Here is a 22,283-nt window from a genome sequence, read left to right as displayed (position 1 = left end):
TTTTTCAATGCTTAGATCAGGAGGTTTAACCTTATAGAAAAAATTTCAAACCGGTATATGCCATTAGTCCCCTTGTTGAACCGCCAGATGTTGGTTGCTTCATGAAACTCCGGTTCAGATAGTTCTGTCTCCGGTTTAACAGTGCCCATACCAACGTACCTTGATCAAATGCATTTTTGAACCGGGATCTTCTACCTTGTAGATTCCATCATGGCCAAGCAAGTATATGAGTGCAATTGGGTTCCTTCTCGCGTCACAGAGGATCAACTGGACGATTTAGTCCTGATTGGCGCTTTAGGCAGCAAAGATACCATCCATTGGAGGGCTCCTGGCAAAGAATGCCCTCCCACACCTCGAGAAGGAGAGGTTGTTGTTTTCGTAGATCACTTAGCCCGGGGCTTTAAGCCGCCCGGTTCTAAATTTTACCGGGATGTTTTAGCCGATTTCCAACTCCATCCGCAAGACATTGGCCCCAACTCTGTTACAAATATGTGCCACTTCCAAGTGCTCTGTGAGGTGTTCTTTCAAGAGGAGCCCACAGTGGAATTGTTCAGAGACCTTTTCCATCTAAACCGCCGTACTGAGTATACTGATGGCTCTAATACGGAGCTGGGTGGCATGGCGATTCAGAAAAGGAAAGAGGTCACATACCCTCACGCCAAGCTGCACAGTCGCCCCAAGGAGTGGAATCAGACATGGTTCTACTGCAAAGACACCTCCCCTGCTGGTGAGAATCCCTTGCCTGGCTTTCGTCCGGAGCGGCTCAGCAATACACACCCTTTTCCTCAAAGATTGACTGCCCAGGAGAGAAGCAAATATGCTCCCCAGCTGTCAAAGCTCAGAGCCTTTATGGCCAACGGTTTAACAGGGGTTGATCTCGCTCGCTGTTGGATATCATGGAGCATACTGCCCCTTAGTCAGCGCTCCGATTTGATGTGCGAGTATACTGACAGTGTTGATGACCCACTGCGACATTCAAAACTCCAGCTCTCCGATGAAGAAATCACGAGGCTGTGCATAAGATACTGAATGAACCGGAACACGTCTGCGCTAGAACCGGCCTGCTTCCCTGCTGTGCCACCAACAAACCGCCAGCTATAAGACTTTGATTTTTCTCTTTGCTGAATCTGTTATTGATATGTCAGGTCATTGTTTTTAATATCAGTGTCTGCATAATCAGGGCAATGATTCGTTTTGGAGCAAAAAACTGCCACAGGAGAAACTAGAAAAACCAGACAAACCGGAAAGAGCAACCCGGCAAAAGACTAAAGCTGTGAAGAAGACTGCCCACAGGAAAAGAACCACTGCATCTTCTAATCCGGCCCCTGGTGATGAGGTGGATAATCCAGACTTTGAGGTAGAACTTGACTCACTTGGTTTATTTTTCATGCGTCTTATTGATGATGATATTTGTCAGGATGATGCCGAAGCCAGGCACGCGGATGTTGCAGAGGTAATTATTCTCTCTTCCGATTCAGAAACTTTGCCTTCACAAAAAATCTGTCAGGCAAACCGGAAAGTTAAATTTTCTCATCCTCTTGCTTATTTGGATCCTAAACTTCTTATGAAGACCCAACAACACGAAGCTCGTCGCACCACCCAACACAGCAGCCAGGTAGTTACCTCCGCCGGTTTACCGAATAGTCCGGTTCAGAAACGCCATTCAAAGGTCTCTAATTTGCTTGTCAGTGCTTGTCCTAAAGCGGGCTGCTTTCGTCAACCTTTTAATCCGTCTGACTCCGATTACCAGGTTACTTCCCACTCATCTTCTGGCGAGTCATCGGCTACTCAGCTCCCACCGCTCAAAACGGTGCTTGGGTAAGCTATACTTATTGTGATGTTTACAGTACATTGCCTTAGAACATATGTTGTATTTGATTTTGTTATTCTTCTCAGGGCCAAACCTAGGCCAAGCAAGAAGGCCCGCCTGGACAAAGCGGCCGAAGAAGATGTCATTCTTGAACCAGGCAAGACACCCAATCTTGAAGCGGCTATTCCTGAAGATATACCCAACGATCCACCACAGCAGGATGATGATCTTATTGCTGAAGAGAGACCTACTGACGCCTCAGGTCCTGTCAATCAGCCCACAGGTTCCATCCGGATTGAAAGTTCCACCGGTCCAGCAAAACCTACTAACAAGCCAACAGCCCAGTGCAAACCGACGGTACCCAGGATGATGAGGTTGTCATTACTGGCACTGGCCATACTGAGCCAAGCAATCCTGTCGCTTTATCCAAACATTCTGCCAAGGAAGAATTTGTTGCCTTTGGCAAAGGCAAGTGGAACGCTGATCTGACGACTTATGCTGCTCTGAACGCCCAAGATATCCATTCCGGCTATCTGAACCGGTTGTATACCAGTCGCGACTATGAAGCCGGTCTGGTTAATATGATGAAAGAGAAATATGAGGTAACCTCCATATGCTCCTTCCTGCTTGTATGCTTCCATTCTTGCTGACTCTCCTAGCCCCCAAGGGCCGGTTTGTAATATTCTTTCAAACCGGGACTTACCAATATAAATCTTGATGCTTTGAAATTCGCTGATGTAGCCCCCAAGGGCCGGTTCAACTTAACGTAGTTAAACCGGTACTTTAAGTAATTGAAATTGCCGCATCAGAATATATACGAGCAAATAGCCATTAGCCCCCAAGTGCCAAGTTGAATACTTGTATTGATCTTGGGACTTTGTAAGCAATTGAAAGATCAAAACTTAATATGCATTAGCCCCCAAGTGCTAAGTGCATAACTTGTTATGTGATTGGTACTTGAATCCTTATACTGATTTGTTGAAGCATATAACTGTATGCATGCAGGCGGAGCTAAAGACGAAAGAAAACCAAGTTACCGATCTCCAAGAAAACCTGAAAACCCAACAGGCTGAAACCTCCAAAGCAAAAGAGGAACTGGCCAGCGCTTTAAGCGCCATGGAATAGCTTAAGGAGAACTTCAAGAGGAAGCGGGCAGATTGGGCCACTGAAAAGTCCGCTTTGATCAAACGAGCAGAGGATGCCGAGGCTGCACTAAAACCAGTGGTGGATGAACTGACTAGCATAAAGTGGCACGTGCATGCCATGACTACTGCTATCTTTGGTAAGCCAGTTTGCCTTCTAAATTGGCTCTGTCTTATGACAGAGTCGCCAGTTTATTAACCCTTTATGGTATTTCAGGGACACGTATTGGTCACTTGGGGTCAGATGTGCGGAAGAAACTAAAAGCCGCCTATACATTGGTTGAACAATTGTATATTGGTGCCCAGCGGATCATCTGTACCGCATCTCATAACAAACCGGCGCCCACTTTGATTCAAGATACTCTGATGAAATTGTCGGTGCTTCCTGCCCAGGTTGAAGAGCTGAAGAAATCTGCTGCTCGAACCGGCGCAATCAATGCTTTAATCCGGGAAAAAGCCTGGGTGCCGGATTTTGATCCTATTGAAGTGGCTCAGGGCTATCCCAGCTTGAAGGAAGATGGGTCAGAATTTGGCGAAGCAGATCTGCGAGCAATAAACCAGGAGATACGTCCGCTAGCTTGTCAACTGGTTGAGGAGGTAGACTTGTCTCATTATCAAGCCCAATATGACAGTCAGAACAAGCGAATAGCTGCACCAATCCATGAATCGGAAAATCTGATCCCTCCAATTCGTAAGCATACTTACGCTCCCGATATTGACCCGTCATTGCTGATCCATGATGAAGCTGTTTTTCAAGCATTAATGGGAATCGACTGGACAACTGTGGATTTCCAGCCACTGGGTAGAGAAACGAAGGCTGAAGCGGCGCAGGATGACCCACAACCATCAGGCCAGGCCGGTGACCAAACTTGAACCGGAAGCCGGTTTTAAACTGCCTCTCCTTTGCGAAAAACAATTATATTATTATGGGCACCATGTTGCCTTGTAATAGGCTAGCTGATACCTTTGATGTTGATATGCCTTTGTGCATAATTTGTTCTTCCTGTGGTAATGAACTTTCCAAAACACTTTCTGAAATGAAAAATTCATCAAGTGCCACCGCGGTTGTACCGTCAGGCGGAATATGATGTCTGCATATATGAAATCAAAACAAAATTTTAAGTATATGATCAAATTTTTGAGATACATAATACCTGCCATCATTGAGCATGAAGTTGGCTTGGCCAATCTTGAAGCGGAGTTCTACAAACCCACACTGTTGGAGGAGATAACAACTCCTGTAATATATATGACGCTGGTTTACCATGTAAACCGTGCCGGGTTATAATAAACATCGTGTTACTCCATAAGAGGATGTTAATAACAAGGATCAAACCGGACAAATAGTCTCCGGATTGACGTGAACTGTGTTCCGTCAATTGATTGGTTAAAAAACTTTGTTGGTTTAAAAAACACAATGAAAAGCAAAAAAAACCTTCAAAGAAAAGTGTGAAGCAAAAGCAGTGACAAAACTGTTTGCCAAAAAAGGTTTATTTAAGCTCATCAAATGGCGTTACCATGGCCAAACACGACCAAGCTCCCGTTAGGTGTGACTATGGTTCTAGTCAGCCAGGTCCCCAAATGAAACCGTGGCATTTATGCCGACCAAATGGCATGGTCATGGTTCGGGTTCGACCAAGCCCCCAAGTGATTCTGTGGCCTTAGGCCGATCAAGAGGCATGACTGGTTCAGACATGACCAAGTCCCCAAGTGATCTGGTGGCTCTCGCCTATCAAGAGGCATGGTATTGGTTCGGACACGACCAATCCTCCAAGTGATATAGCACGATGCTTTTAGCAAAGCGAACTCAAGGGGTAAACCGGAGGCCGCTTTAGAGCAACTCCTGTAACCTCACATGATGTAAAAGAACAGATACCCCGCTTTAGCTGAGGTTCCGGTTTATTATATTTAATCATAATATATACATTGTCGTAATATGTACATAAGTATAGCCAATGGCTCAGGTATAGTAAGGCCGAAGATGAGCTATATTCCACGGCCTGTTAGTCTCCTCCTCTGATGTACGTGAGTCCTTATGCTCTCGAATATCGATCAGATAGTACGACCCGTTGTGCAGATTCTTGCTGACCACGAAAGGCCCCTCCCAAGGTGGGGATAGCTTATGCATATCAGTCTGATCTTGGATGAGCCGAAGCACCAAATCTCCTTCCTGAAAGGTTCTGGTTCTGACCCGACGACTGTGATAACGACGAAGATCCTGCTGGTAAATCGCCGACCGGGCGGCTGCGATGTCACGCTCTTCATCCAACCGGTCCAAAGCATCTTGCCGTGTTGTCTCATTATCCGCTTCAATATAAGCCGTGACACGAGGTGAATCATGACGGATATCACTGGGGAGAACTGCCTCTGCTCCATAAACCATGAAGAATGGTGTGTATCCTGTTGATATGTTAGGTGTTGTATTGATGCTCCATAACACAGATGGTAATTCTTCTACCCAACAACCCGGCGTTCTCTGCAAAGGAACCATGAGCCAGGGCTTGATGCCTCTCAAGATCTCTTGATTAGCTCTTTCTGCTTGACCATTGGACTGTGGATGTGCTGATGAAACGTCGAGCCGGATGTGCTCCTGTTCGCAGAACTCCTTCATAGCACCTTTGGACAAATTGGTACCATTATCTGTGATAATACTGTGCGGAAAGCCAAACCGGAAAATCACCTTTTTGATGAACTGAACCGCCGTGGCCGCATCACACTTGCTAACAGGATCTGCCTCCACCCACTTTGTAAACTTGTCAACCGCCACCAGGAGGTGGGTCTTCTTATCTTTGGACCTTTTGAAAGGCCCAACCATATCCAGCCCCCAAGTCACAAACGGCCAAGTAATTGGAATCATTCTCAATTCTTGAGCCGGTACATGAGCACGCCTTGAAAACCTTTGGCAACCATCACATCGTCTGACCAGATCCTCCGCATCGGCATGAGCAGTTAACCAATAAAAACCATGGCGAAACACTTTAGCCACCAGAGACTTTGAACCGGCGTGGTGACCACAATCTCCTTCGTGGATCTCATGCAAAATTTCATGGACTTCTTTAGGAGACACGCGGCGTTGAAAAGCTCCTGATATACTGCAATGATGCAACTTGCCGTTGATGATAGCCATGGACTTGGATCACCGGATTATCTGCCAGGCTAGAATCTCATCCTCTGGCAACTCACCCCGGTTCTTGTACGCCAGGTAAGGAAGCGTCCAATCTGGAATAACATGAAGAGCCGCCACCAATTGAGCCTCCGGATCAGGAATAGCCAAATCCTCTTCACCAGGGATCTTGACCGACGGGTTGTGTAGCACATCCAGAAAAACATTGGGTGGGACCGGTTTGCGCTAAGAGCCCAGCCGGCTTAAAGCGTCTGTCGCTTCATTTTTTCGCCGGTCCACGTGGTCCACCTGATAGCCTTAATAACCTGCGACAGTATCCACCTCACGGCGATATGCTGCCATGAGTGGGTCCTTGGAGTCCCAAGTGCCAGACACTTGCTGAGCCACAAGGTCCGAGTCACCGAAGCACTTAACTCGACTTAGATTCATCTCCTTAGCCATCCGGAGACCATGGAGCAAGGCTTCATACTCAGCTGCATTGTTAGTACAAGGGAACATTAAACGGATAACATAACAAAACTTAGCACCTCGTGGGGAAGTTAATACGACTCCAGCCCCCGAGCCTTCCAACTGCCTGGATCCGTCAAAATGGATGGTCCAATACGTATGATCCGGCTTTTCTTCAGGTGCTTGCATTTCTGTCCAATCATTGATGAAATCAACAAGTGCTTGAGACTTAACCGCTGTCCGAGGCACATACTTCAAACCGTACGGCGCCAGCTCTATGGCCCACTTTGCAATCCGGCCAGTTGCTTCCCGGTTCTGGATGATATCTCCCAGAGTAGAACTGACCACCGTAATTGAGTGCCCTTGGAAATATTGTTTAAGCTTCCGGCTTGCCATAAAAACTCCATACACCAGCTTCTGCCAATGCGGATACCTTTGCTTGGACTCAATGAGCACCTCGCTGATATAATAGACCGGACGTTGAATCGGATGCTCCTTACCTGCCTCCTTTCGCTCCAACACAATAGCTACGCTGACCGCCCGAACATTAGCAGCAACATATAGCAGTAACGGCTCCTTGTCAATTGGAGCGGCGAGCACAGGCGGATTGGCCAATTGCCGCTTTTAAGTCCTCAAATGCTTCATCAGCAGCAGAACTCCAGACAAACTGATCCGTCTTTTTCAACATCTGATACAAAGGGATTGCCTTCTCACCCAGGCGACTGATGAACCGGCTTAGCGCAGCTATCCGGCCTGCCAGGCGTTGAACATCGTTGATACACTTCGGTTTAGCCAGGGAGGTGATAGCCGTGATCTTCTCCGGATTAGACTCAATTCCCCTGTTGGACACTAGAAAACCCAATAGCTTGCCCGCCGATACACCAAAGACACACTTGTCTGGATTAAGCATCATCTTGTATGTTCTCAGGTTATCAAAGGTTTCCTTCAAATCATCAACCAAAGTCTCCTTCTCCCTGGATTTAACCACGATATCATCCACGTAAGCATGTAAATTACGGCTAATCTGCTTGTGAAGACAATTTTGTACACACCGTTGGTAAGTTGCCTGGGCACTCTTGAGCCCGAAGGGCATAGACACATAGCAGAAGGCTCCAAAGGGAGTTATAAATGTTGTCTTCTCCTGGTCCTTAACTGCCATTTTGATCTGATGATAGCTAGAATACGCATCCAAAAAACTTAAACGCTCACAACCCGCCGTAGCATCAATAATTTGATCAATACGGGGGAGGGCAAAAGGATCTGCTGGACAAGCTTTAATAAGATCTGTTTAATCCACACACATGCGCCAGGTGCCGTTTTTCTTGAGGACCAGCACCGGATTGGCAAGCCACTCAAGGTGAAAAACTTCAACAATAAAGCCAGTTGCTAAGAGCCTGGCTACCTCTTCTCCAATCGCCTTGCGTCTTTCTTTGTTAAACCGGCGGAGGAACTGTTTCACCGGTTTATATTTAGGATCCACATTAAGTGTGTGCTCAGTGAGTTGCCTCGGTACACCTGGCATGTCGGAGGGCTTCCATGCAAAAATGTCCCGATTCTCACGGATGAACTCGATGAGCGCGCTTTCCTATTTCGGATCCAAGTTGGCACTAATGCTGAACTGCTTGGACGAATCGTCGGGTACGAAGTCAACAAGCTTAGTTTCTGCTGCCGATTTGAACTTCAGGGCCGGATCATGCTCCGTAGTTGGCTTCTTTGATGGAGTCATGTCCGCCGGATCAACATTGTCTTTATAGTACTTCAACTCCTCGGTGGCACAAACCGACTCTGCATAAGCCGCATCTCCTTCCTCGCATTCCAAAGCAATTTTGCGGCTTCCGTGAACCGTTATTGTCCCCTTGTGACCCGGCATCTTGAGCTGCAAATACACATAACAGGGCCGAGCCATAAACTTGGCGTATGTCGGTCGCCCAAACAGGGCATGATATGGACTTTGGATTTTCACCACTTTAAACGTCAATGTCTCCGACCTGGAATCATGATCATCCCCAAAGGCCACTTCCAGAGCTATCTTGCCAACGGGATATGCTGATCTGCCAGGCACTACACTGTGGAATACTGTGTTAGACGGTTTGAGATTCTTATCTGTTAGTCCCATACAATGGAAGGTCTTATAGTATAGGATGTTAATGCTGCTCCCTCCATCCATGAGCACCTTGGTGAACTTATAACCTCCCACCTGAGGCGCCACCACCAGAGCCAACTGACCCAGATTATCGACCTGGGGTGGGTGATCCTCTCTGCTCCATATGATTGGTTGTTCAGGCCAACGTAGATAACGGGGTATGGCCGGTTCAACAGAGTTGACTGCCCACCTCTGAACCTTCCGGTCTCGCTTGTCCAAGCTAGTGGTGAAGACATGGTACTACCCACTACTCAACTGCTTTGGGTTGCTTTGGTAACCTGACTGTTGTTGCTGTTGGTTGTAACCTCCCTGGTTGTTCTGACTATTTTGACCATTATGTCCGCCCGGATTACCATTAAATCCTGGACCGGAACTTCCTCCACCGTAACCCGGCCCGGATCCTGAGCCACCGCCAGATTCGTGATCATACTAGAAATTATTAGAATTCTTGAACTCCTGCATAATAAAGCAATCCTTCCAAAGGTGATTTGCTGGCGCCTCCTTCGTCCCATATCTTGGACAGGGCTGGCTTAGCAGATAGTTTAGGCGGTTTGGGTTAGGGTTGGGTGCTCCATTACGATTTTTCGGCCTACCCTTGCGTCGCTGGCCATTATCATGTGTGTTGGTATTAGCCACAAAGTCCATGTTACTATCCGCTTTACGCTTGCCTCCTCCGCCATTGCCTACCCAGTGAGGCTGCTGACCTTTGGAGCTGCTGTTCTTCTTCCCTTTCCCTGTCTTGTCATCATCAGATTCGGGATCCTTGGTACTATCAGAATCAGCATATTTCACCAAAGCGGCCATGAGGGTCCCCATGTCGGTGCAGTGACGCTTCATCCGTCCCAATTTCAACTTTAGGGGCCCAAACCGGCAGTTGCCTTCTAGGGTTAATACTGCGGTGTCATCGTTGATGCGGTCTGAGGAGTGCAACACTTGTGAAACCCGGCACACCCAATGAGTCGTTGATTCTCCTTCCTCCTGGACGCATGCAGCTAAGTCCACTATCGACATAGGCTGTTTACAGGTATCCTTGAAATTGCTGATAAACCGGGCTCGTAATTGGGCCCATGAACTGATAGAATTAGCTGGCAAGCTTTTTAACCAAGTACGGGCCGTTCCTTCAAGCATCATGGTGAAGTATTTCGCACACGCCGTGTCATCCACATCAAGCATCTCCATGGCCATCTCATAGCTCTCCACCCATGTCTCTGGAGGTTGATCCGCCGTGTAATTTGGTACCTTGCGCGGGCCTTTGAAATCCTTGGGCAGGCGCATGTTGCGTAAAGCGGGGATAAGGCAAGGCACCCCCAAAGAACTAGAAGTAACACCAGGTTCGATCGAGATGGTTGGACGAACCGGCGTGAGCTGCCGAGCCTGATGTTGTGCGGCTAACTCGGCCTCCCTGCGCGCTTGGGCCCGGTTCACCACTTCCTGAGCGTCATCAGCACCACCCGTCGGGTTGTTGCCATGGGGTGCTCCACGTCGTTCATTACTTGACACTGCTGGTTCATCCATATGTCTGCTATAGCTCCGGCTTGGACGGGGGGTCGAGTGGATCCGGTCACGGCTGTACGAGTACGCTTCCTGTTGGGCCAAAGCTGTCCTCAGAAATTCCTTGACCCGTCGCGTCTCTACTGCCTGCGGCGAGTCACCTTCAATTGGAATGGCCTCCAGCCGTGCAGCAGCGGCAACAAGATTGTCCATTGGGTTGGAGTAGTGACCCGGAGGTGTTAAAGCATCCTGAGGTATAACGGTGTTTTGACGAGGCGGGTCCATCTGACGAGGCTGAACCGGTGCACCCGTCCCAGGGGCTTCTTCCCAGTTCCCCTCCAGCGGATTGCCGGCTCTTGGTCCTGGAGTGTTGAAAAGGTCTCTGGCCTCGAAAACCGGAGGTAAGTGGGATCGGTGCTTCCTTCTCATGACTTCATGCGACGCGCTCTGGTCCAACATAAGCCTGTAGGCCTGTGCGTCTAAAGCGGCCCGCTCTGCGGCCATCCTGGTGTCCTCAGCCGCCAGATCCGCCTTGGCCTGGGTGATCTGTTCCTTTACCTTTGCAATCTCCGTGTTGTGAACATCCTGATCTGGCGGATTAACTTCCGCCATAAGCACAGCCAACGCATCAAATAGTCCTGATAGAACCTGAGCCGGCGGGCGCACAGGGCCTCCTGCCCCGGCAGCCGTCGCCGCTGCTGAACCGGAGATCATTGCCGCAGCTGTCGAAGAATGAAGCGCTACTTGTGTTCCGGCCATGAATATTCCAACCCGGTTGGGCAGATCAGAGGGGTCCGGAATACTGTCGCCATCGGAACAGCTCCCAATCCGGCCATCTTGTAGCTGATAAAGAGATTCAGTTTCTCCAGTCGAAGATTCGTCACCGGAACAAACGACAGTCGCCCCGTGAAATTCCGATCTGTCCTCATAACTTCCTCCATGGATGACTCCCACGAAGGCACGCTTCATGGCCGGTTTAACCCGGGCGGATTGCGCACGCTGAGCCGTCTCGACAAGGTCGGCGCAGATGTCCAGCTCAGGGCCCGGTTCACCGATCTTGCCAATGAAAACGTGAATGCTACCAAAGGGGACCCGGTACCCATACTCAATTGAGCCGGCCTCGGGGCCCCAGCCTGCGTCGTCGATGTAGAGCTTGCCGCGACGACTCTTAGTCATCCGACCTACAGCGTAGCCCTCAAGTCCTTCATAGCGGCCCTCCAAGAACCGGAAACCATCGTGCGATAGCCCCACGGTGGGTGCCAACTGTCGTGGTTTTGTCACGACAGATGTCCTAGAGAAAGGACTTAGTCGTGGAGCCATCGCGACAGGTTAGCTTGAAGGGGTTAAAGCGGACACAAGGACGCAAGAGAGTTTATACTAGTTCGGCCCCTTCGATGAAGGTAAAAGCCTACGTCTAGTTGTGATGGAATTGATGGGGTTTCGATGACTAGGGAGCAAACAAGCTTCGCCTATGTCTCGAGTTGTTGTCTGTTATCCTTGAACCGCCGCCGGGTTGTCCCCTTATATACACGGGTGACTCTCGTCGGCTTACGGAGTCCCAATACCGGCTCATAGCTGTGTCCGGTTTGGTCTCTTCTTATTCCTAACTTACAATACAGGTTAACTACTAACGCCGGTTTACGGCTGCAGGCCTTGAGCCGACCATGGGCCTTGAGCCCTCCTCTGTCTTCTTGGGCTTTAACTTACTTAACTACTGACGAAGTTAACCTAGCCCAGATAGGCCGGTTTACGCCCAGTAGTAATATCCCCAACAAATGCCGAGTTGGTCCTTTGAGTTTTAGTGGGAGGTACTTGATGGCATGTAGATCATCACCGCGAGCCATGTGGATGTGGAGGAGGAAATCCTCAATCCATACAGCGGGATCTGTTGTACCATCATACGATTCGATATTTACAGGTTTAAAACCCTCCGGGAATTCGTGATCCATAACTTCATCAGTGAAGCATAGGGTGAGTGTGACGCCTCTGTGCCGGGCTATATCACGACGCAGTTCATATGAGTCTTGTCTGTTGTATTCGGCCCGGGCGGATTTACTTTTAGTGTATCCGGCGTGACGGTCATCGTCCCGCATTGGCGCGCGCCCCTGTGACCCGTATATCGACCTTGCATGTTTTTCCTTGCTTTCCAATACGTCTCGCAGGTCCCGCGTGTTGCCCCAGGCCTTGGTATTTTTGTTTGAGTGGCGGCGGGGTGCAGGCTGAACTTCAGGCTGAAACGCCTCTCTGGCTCTGCCACGAGGTGGCCTGTCAGCCGCATCGTACACTGGTGATGTAGGTTTCAATGCTTCCTCCTCGAGGTGAGGTAGCAACCTGCGCTTTGGGTAACTCTTGGAGGGGCGCTCGAGTTCGTATTCCTCGGCCGCAAGGACTTCGGTCCATCTGTCTGCTATCAAATCTTAATCAGCTCGAAGCTGTTGTTGCTTTTTCTTCAAGCTATTTGCTGTGGCTCTAAGCCGGCACTTGAAGCGCTCCTGCTCGACGGGATCCTCAGGCACGATAAATTCTTCCTCGCGGAGGCTCACCTCGTCTTCGGAGAGAGGCATGTAATTGTCTTCCTCCGATTCTCTATCTGCTACCCGCTCTGGAGGGCTAGCTTGTTCACCCTCCTGCTCTAAATCGTGCTGGAGGGGATTGTTGTCGTCTCCGGCACTATCCGGAGTGTTATTGTCTCTTGCGCTGGTATCACTACTTTTGCTATGGCGGGACTTAGAGTGGCGCCGCTGATGTTGGTGCTTAGGTTGCTTCTTGGAGGGGTCATCCCCCGCTGTCTCGTCGCCATTGCCTTCTTTGGGGGTGTCCACCATGTATATATCATATGATGAGGTGGCGGTCCAGCGCCCTGTGGGCGGTGGTTCCTGTTCGTCTCCTGCATCGTCATCCATACCGCCGATGTCTTCGGAGTCGAAGTCAAGCATGTCGGTTAAATCGTCGACAGTGGCTACTAAGTGGGTGGTGGGTGGGGAGCGAATTTCTTCCTCGTCTGCATCCCATTCTAGCCGGACATAGTTTGGCAAAGGTTTTCCTGACAAGGAGAGAGACCTTAATGAATTTAGCACGTCGCCGAAAGGTGAGTGCTGAAAGATATCCGCGGAGGTAAACTCCATGATTGGCGCCCAATCGGATTCGATAGTTACGGACGCAGGCGGCTCGGAGTCCGTGGCCGGAGACGAATCCAGTGGTTCGGCAACACGGCTCTCGTAAGGGGTGAAGTCAGTATCCGGCTCCATCGCCACTGAGAGTGCGGCCTCCATGGCAGGGTCTATCCCCCCGTCCTCGGATGGCACAATTTGCTCCGGATTGAGGGCCGGAGTAGTTGCAGGTGTGATCTCCCGAACACTGTCCGACGGCAGAGTTACGTCATGCTCGTCGTGATTGTGCGGCGCACCTGACATGGGCTCGAATCCATCGAAGATCAAGTCTCCGCGGATGTCGGCAGTGTAGCTTAAGTTTCCGAACCTGACCTGATGGCCAGGGGCGTAGCTCTCGATCTGCTCCAGATGGCCAGGCGAGTTGGCCCGTAGTGCGAAGCCGCCGAATACGAAGATCTGTCCGGGGAGGAAAACCTCACCCTTGACCGCATCGTTACCGATGATCGAAGGATCCATCAAGCCTTATGGTGACGGCACAGTGGAACTCTCAATGAAAGCACCAATGTCGGTGTAAAAACCGGCAGATCTCGGGTAGGGGGTCCCGAACTGTGCGTCTAAGGCGGATGGTGACAGGAGGCGGGGGACACGATGTTTACCCAGGTTCGGGCCCTCTTGATGGAGGTAATACCCTACGTCCTGCTTGATTGATCTTGATGGTATGAGTATTACAAGAGTTGATCTAGCACGAGATCGTAGAGGCTAAACCCTAGAAGCTAGCCTATGGTATGATTGTTGCTGTCCTACGGACTAAACCCTCTGGTTTATATAGACACCGAAGGGGGCTAGGGTTACACAGAGTCGGTTACAAGGAAGGAGATCTACATATCCGTATTGCCAAGCTTGCCTTCCACGCCAAGGAGAGTCCCATCCAGACACGGGAAGAAGTCTTCAATCTTGTATCTTCATAGTCCAACAGTCCGGCCAAAGGATATAGTCCGGCTGTCCGGAGACCCCCTAATCCAGGACTCCCTCACTCATCTTCGACGACCGAATCTCGGGCAAGTAACATACCGATGACAAAGGGAACAACATATGTTGTTATGCGGTTTGACCGATAAAGATCTTCATAGAATATGTAGGAGACAATATGAGCATCCAGGTTCCGCTATTGGTTATTGACTGGAGATGAATCTCGGTCATGTCTACATAGTTCTCGAACACGTAGGGTCCGCACGCTTAACGTTCGATGATGATTGGTATTATGAGTTTATGTGTTTTGATGTACCGAAAGTTGTTCGGAGTCCCGGATGAGATCACGGACATGACAAGGAGTCTTGAAATGGTCGAGACATAAATATTGATATATTGGAAGGTTATATTCGGACACCGGAAAATTTACGGGGGTCATCGGATAAACACCGGAGTACCGGGGAGTTACCGAAACCCCCTGGGGGGTCAATGGGCCTTAGTGGAAATAGAGCGCAGTAAGGGAGCTGTGGGGCGTGCCCCCCTAGGCCCAAACCGAATTGGTTTAGGGCTTGGGGGCGGCCCCCTCTTTCCTTCTCCCCTCCTCCTCTTTCCTTCCCCTCGTAGTTGGATTAGGAAAGGGGGAACCTACTCCTAGTAGGAGTAGGATTCCCCCCTTGGGGTGCACCCTATGAGGCCGTCAGCCCCCTCCCCTTGCTCCTTTATATACGGGGGCAGGGGGCACCCTAGAACACACAAGTTGACAATTGTCTTAGCCGTGTGCGGTGCCCCCCTCCACCATAATCTACCTCGGTCATATCGTTGTAGTGCTTAGGCGAAGCCCTGTTCGGGTAGCTTCATCATCACCGTCATCACACCGGCATGCTGACGAAACTCTCCCTCAACACTCAGTTGGATCTAGAGTTCACGGGACGTCACCGAGCTGAACGTGTGCAGATCGGGGAGGTGTCGTTTCTTCGGTGCTAGGATCGGTCAGATCGTGAAGACGTTCGACTACATCAACCGCGTTGTCATAACGCTTCCGCTTACGGTCTACGAGGGTACATGGATAACACTCTTCCCCTCTCGTTGCTATGCATCACCATGATAGATCTTGCATGTGCGTAGGAATTTTTTTGAAATTAATGCGTTCCCCAACACTTTTGTCCTACCCTCTTGTGGTAGCGGGGTCCATAAGGAAATCCAAGGGATATTAAGGCCTCCTTTTAATAGAGAACCAGAACAAAGCATTAACACATAGTGAATATATGAACTCCTCGAATTACAGTCATCCCCGAAGAGTATCCCAATTATTTTCACCTTGGGGTCTATGGATCAGAACAATAACAAGTGCATACAACTAGCAGATAGGATCAAGAACTCAAATATATTCATGAAAACATATAGGGTTCAGATCTGAAATCATGACACTCGGGCCTTAGTGACAAGCATTAAGCATAGCAAAGTCATAGCACTATCAATCTCTGAACAAAGTGGATACCAGGAATCAAGCCCTAACAAGTTGACTCGATTACATGACAAATCTCATACAACTCCATCACCGTCCAGCAAGTCTACGAAGGATTTGCTCACTCCTGGTGGTGAGCATCATGGAATTGTTGATCGAGAAGGGTTGATGATGACGATGGCGACAGGGGGCACCCTAGAACACACAAGTTGACAATTGTCTTAGCCGTGTGTGGTGCCCCCCTCCACCATAATCCACCTCGACCATATCGTTCCAGTGCTTAGGCGAAGCCCTGTTCCGGTAGCTTCATCATCACCGTCATCACGCCGTCGTGCTGACGAAACTCTCCCTCGACACTCAGCTGGATCTAGAGTACGCGGGACGCCATCGAGCTAAACGTGTGCAGATCGCGGAGGTGTCGTACCTTCAGTGCTAGGATTGGTCGGATCCTGAAGACGTTCGACTACATCAACCGCGTTGTCATAACGCTTCTGCTTACGGTCTACGAGGGTACGTGGACAATGATACGTCTCCAACGTATCTATAATTTTTTATTGTTCCATGATATTATATTACCTACTTTGGATGTTAATGGGCTTATTTTTACACTTTTATATTATTTTTGGGACTAACCTATTAACCGGAGGCCCAACCCAAATTGTTGTTTTTTTGCCTATTTTAGAGTTTCGCCGAGAAGGAATATCAAATGGAGTCCAAACGGAATGAAACCTTCGGGAGCGTTATTTTTGGAACAAACGTGGTCCAGAGGACTCGGAGTGGACGTCAAGCAATCAACGAGGCGGCCACGAGACAGGGGGGCGCGCCCTCCACCCTCGTGGGCCCCTTGTTGCCCCACCGACCTACTTCTTCCTCCTATATATATCCATGTACCCTGCAAACATCCAAGAGCACCAAGAAAACCTAATTCCACCGCCGCAACCTTCTGTACCCACGAGATCCCATCTTGGGGCCTTTTCCGGAGCTCCGCCGGAGGGGCCATTGATCATGGAGGGCCTCTACATCAACTCCATGGTCCCTCCGATGATGTGTGAGTAGTTTACTTCAGACCTTCGGGTCCATGGCTAGTAGCTAGATGGCATCTTCTCTCTCTTTGGATCTCAATACAAAATTCTCCTCGAATCTCTTGGAGGTCTATTCGATGTAATCTTCCTTTGCGGTGTGTTTGTCGAGATCCGATGAATTGTGGGTTTATGATCCAGATTATCTATGAACAATATTTTAATCTTCTCTGAATTCTTTTATGTATGATTGGTTTATCTTTGCAACTCTCTTCGAATTATCAGTTTGGTTTGGCCTACTAGATTGATCTTTCTTGTAATGGGAGAAGTGCTTAGCTTTGGGTTCAATCTTGCGGTGCTCGATCCCAGTGACAGAAAGGGAAATGACACGTATTGTATTGTTGCCATCGAGGATAAAAAGATGGGGTTTACATCATATTGCATGAGTTTATCCCTCTACATCATGTCATCTTGCTTAAGGCGTTACTCTGTTCTTATGAACTTAATACTCTAGATGCATGTTGGATAGCGGTCGATGTGTGGAGTAATAGTAGTAGATGCAGAATCGTTTTGGTCTACTTGTCTCAGACGTGATGCCTATATACATGATCATACCTAGATATTCTCATAATTATTCGCTTTTCTATCAATTGCTCGACATCACCCACTGTAATATGTATGCTATCTTGAGAGAAGCCACTAGTGAAACCTATGGCCCCGGGTCTATTTTCCATCATACAAGTTTCCAATCTACTTTATTTTGCTATCTTTTACTTTCAATCTATATCATAAAAATACCAAAAATATTTATCTTATTATTATCATCTCTATCATATCTCGGTCTTGCAAGTGGCCGTGAAGGGATTGACAACCCCTTTATCACGTTGGTTGCAAGGTTCTTATTTGTGTGTGTAGGTACGAGGTGACTCGTGCGTGGTCTCCTACTGGATTGATACCTTGGTTCTCAAAAACGGAGGGAAATACTTACGATGCTTTACTGCACCACCCTTTCCTCTTCAAGGGAAAACCAACGCAGTGCTCAAGAGGTAGCAAGAAGGATTTCTAGCGCCGTTGCCGGGGAGATCTACGCCAAGTCAAGACATACCAAGTACCCATCACAACTCTTATCCTTCGCATTACATTATTTGCCATTTGCCTCTTGTTTTCCTCTCCCCCACTTCACCCTTGCCATTTTATTCGCCCTCTCTTTCCGTTCGCCTCTTTTCCGCTTGCTTCATCGTTATGACTAGTCCTTTGTCTACTCCTTTGTCTCCCGAGAATGAAGTTCTTAAATTTAAACAAAGGGAGGGAGAAAATCTAAAAGATGCTTGGTTCAGAATTTGCAATGCACAAAATAGATCTATTAGGAAGCAATCCACTTCCGTTCTTCTTAGCAATTTTTATGTAGGCATCACTCCTTGAAATAGATATATTCTTGATACCATTACCGGAGGAAATTTCTTGGGTAGCCATACTTTTGATTCTTATAATGCTATGATAGATTTGTTTGGCCCACCACCTCTTTTGGTTAATGGAACTACTTTAACTTTGGAACATGTGATGCAAAGGCTTGAAATTATTGAAAATAAAGTTGCTACCGTATAGTTGATTGAAAATTTGGATAGAAAGATCCACAACCAAGTTACCCAAAACGGATCTAAGGTAGGAGTGGCTCTTAAAAATTTTAAAGAAAAGGAACCTATGGTTAATGAAAAGATAGATCAAGATTCCAGTAGAATTGATAAAATTGAGGATATTATTAACAACCTAGGATCTGCCATTTCTTCAGTGAAAAACACTCCTTCTGATGCTAAGATTTCCAAATTGATGTATGTTCCTAAAATTAAGGGTGAAACTTCTAGTAAGGGAAATGCGGACCTCAAATCCATAAGTGTTCACCCCAACTTTCTTGCTATCCTTAAGGAACCTTTTGCTACAAATGATTTTCTTGATTTTGTGCCTAGGAGTTTGATTATTAATAAAAAGAAAGAGACTCCTAGGGGTTATAGGTGTCTTATTGAAGAATTGCCTACCAAAGATGGCAATACCTAGATATATCCTTGCTTTTATGCCTAGCTAGGGGCGTTAAATGATAGCGCTTGTTGGGAGGCGACCCAATTTTATTTTTATTACTTGCTTTTTGCTACTGTTTAGTAATAAATAATTTATCTAGCCTCTGTTTTGGTTGTGTTTTTTGTGTTTAATTAGTGTTTGTGCCAAGTAGAACCATTGAGAAGACTTGGGGAAAGTCTTTTTGATCTTGCTGTAAAAAACAGAAACTTTAGCGCTCACGAGAATTGCTGCCATTTTTTATTGGAGAGTGCTATTTAGTTAATTATTTTTGAAGATGATTAATAGATAAATTCCTCACTTGCATCAATTTATTTTAGAATTTTTGGGGTTCCAGAAGTTTGCGTTAGTTACAGATTACTACAGACTGTTCTGTTTTTGACAGATTCTGTTTTTCGTGTGTTGTTTGCTTATTTTAATGAATCTATGGCTATTAAAAGAGTTTATAAACCATAGAGAAGTTGGAATACAGTAGGTTTAACAGCAATATAAATGAATAATGAGTTCATTACAGTACCTTTAAGTGGTTTTTGTTTTGTTTCGCTAACGGAGCTCACGAGATTCTCTTGTTAAGTTTTGTGTTGTGAAGTTTTCAAGTTTTGGGTAAAGATTTGATGGATTATGGAACAAGGAGTGTCAAGAGCCTAAGCTTGGGTATGCCCATGGCACCACAAGGTAAAATACAAGGACACCAAAAAGCCTAAGCTTGGGGATGCCCCGGAAGGCATCCCCTCTTTTGTCTTCGTTCATCGGTAACTTTATTTGGAGCTATATTTTTATTCGCCGCATGATATGTGTTTTGCTTGGAGCGTCTTGTATGATTTGAGTCTTTGATTTTTAGTTTACCACAATAATCCTTGCTGTACACACCTTTTGAGAGAAACACACATGAATTAGAATTTATTAGAATACTCTATGTGCTTCACTTATATCTTTTGAGCTATATAGTTTTTGCTCTAGTGCTTCACTTATATCTTTTAGAGCACGGTGGTGGTTCTATTTTATAGAAATAATTGATCTCTCATCCTTCACTTATATTATTTTTATAGTCCTTTAGAACAACATGGCAATTTGCTTTTAGGCATAATAAGAACTTTCATATAAGTGCATTGAATACTAAGAGAAGTTTGATACTTGATGATTGTTTTGAGATATGGAGATGGTGATATTAGAGTCATGCTAGTTGAGTAGTTGTGAATTTGAGAAATACTTGTGTTGAAGTTTGTGATTCCCGTAGCATGCACGTATGGTGAACCGTTATGTGATGAAGTCGGAGCATGATTTATTTATTGATTGCCTTCCTTATGAGTGGCGGTCGGGGACGAACGATGGTATTTTCCTACCAATCTATCCCCCTAGGAGCATGCGCGTAGTACTTTGTTTTGATAACCAATGAATTTTTGCAATAAGTATGTGAGTTCTTTATGACTAATATTGAGTCCATGGATTATACGCACCCTCACCCTTCCACAATTGCTAGCCACTCTAGTACCGCGCAACTTTCGCCAGTACCATAAACCCACCATATACCTTCCTCAAAACAGCCACCATACCTACCTACTATGGCATTTCCATAGCCATTCCGAGATATATTGCCATGCAACTTTCCACCGTTTCGTCTGTTATGACACGCTTCATCATTGTCATATTGCTTTGCATGATCATGTAGTTGACATCGTATTTGTGGCAAAGCCACCGTTCATAATTCTTTCATACATGTCACTCTTGATTCATTGCATATCCCGGTACACCGCCAGAGGCATTCACATAGAGTCATATTTTGTTCTAAGTATTGAGTTGTAATTCTTGAGTTGTAAGTAAAAAAAGTGTGATGATCATCATTATTAGAGCATTGTCCCAGTGAGGAAAGGATGATGGAGACTATGATTCCCCCACAAGTCGGGATGAGACTCCAGACGAAAAAAAAGAAAAAAGGCCAAAAAGAAAAGAAAAAAGAAGAAGGCCCAAATAAAAAAATGATGAAATGAGAGAAAAAGAGAGAAGGGACAATGTTACTATCCTTTTTTACACTTGTGCTTCAAAGTAGCACCATGATCTTCATGATAGAGAGTCTCTTATGTTGTCACTTTCATAAACTAGTGGGAATTTTTCATTATAGAACTTGGCTTGTATGTTCCAATGATGGGCTTCCTCAAATTGCCCTAGGTCTTTGTGAGCAAGCAAGTTGGCTGCACACCCACTTAGTTTCTTTTGTTGAGCTTTCATACACTTATAGCTCTAGTGCATCTGTTGCATGGCAATCCCTACTCACTCACATTGATATCTATTAATGGGCATCTCCATAGCCCGTTGATACGCCTAGTTGATGTGAGACTATCTTCTTATTTTTTGTCTTCTCCACAACCACCATTCTATTCCACCGTAGTGCTATATCCATGGCTCACGCTCATATATTGCATGAAGATTGAAAAAGTTTGAGAACATCAAAAGTATGAAACAATTGCTAGGCTTGTCATCGGGGTTGTGCATGATTTAATATTTTGTGTGATGAAGATAGAGCATAGCTAGACTATATGATTTTGTAGGGATAACTTTCTTTGGCCATGTTAGTTTGAGAAGACATGATTGCTTAGTTAGTATGCTTGAAGTGTTATTATTTCTATGTCAATATTAAACTTTTATCTTGAATCTTTCGGATCTGAACATTCATGCCACAATAAAGAAAGATTACATTGAGAAATATGTTAGGAAGCATTCCACATCAAAAATTCTGTTTTTATCATTTACCTACTCGAGGACGAGCAGGAATTAAGCTTGGGGATGCTTGATACGTCTCCAATGTATCTATAATTTTTTATTTTCCATGCTATTATATTATCTATGTTGGATGTTAATGGGCTTATTTTTACACTTTTATATTATTTTTGGGACTAACCTATTAACCGGAGGCCCATCCCAAATTGTTGTTTTTTTGCCTATTTTAGAGTTTCACCAAAAAGGAATATCAAACGGAGTCCAAACGGAATGAAACCTTCGGGAGCGTTATTTTTGGAACAAACCTGATCTATAGGACTTGGAGTGGACGTCAAGCAATCAACGAGGCGGCCACGAGGCAGGGGGGCGCGCCCACCCCCCCTGGGCGCGCCCTCCACCATCGTGGGCCCCTCGTTGCTCCACCGACCTACTTCTTCCTCCTATATATATCCATATACCCCACAAACATCCAGGAGCACCACGAAAACCTAATTCCACCGCCGCAACCTTCTGTACCCAAGAGATCCCATCTTGGGGCCTTTTCCGAAGCTTCGCCGGAGGGGGCGTTGATCACAGAGGGCCTCTACATCAACTCCATGGCCCCTCCGATGATGTGTGAGTAGTTTACTTCAGACCTTCAGGTCCATAGCTAGTAGCTAGATGGCTTCTTCTCTCTCTTTGGATCTCAATACAAAGTTCTCCTCGATTCTCTTGGAGATCTATTCGATGTAATCTTCTTTTGCGGTGTGTTTGTCGAGATCCGATGAATTGTGGGTTT

The sequence above is a fragment of the Triticum aestivum genome, chromosome 3A (genome assembly GCF_018294505.1).
Source record: "Triticum aestivum cultivar Chinese Spring chromosome 3A, IWGSC CS RefSeq v2.1, whole genome shotgun sequence".
Taxonomy (NCBI): Eukaryota; Viridiplantae; Streptophyta; class Magnoliopsida; order Poales; family Poaceae; genus Triticum; species Triticum aestivum.
The sequence above is the reverse complement of the archived record's forward strand: the minus strand, read 5'-3'. Positions refer to the sequence as shown.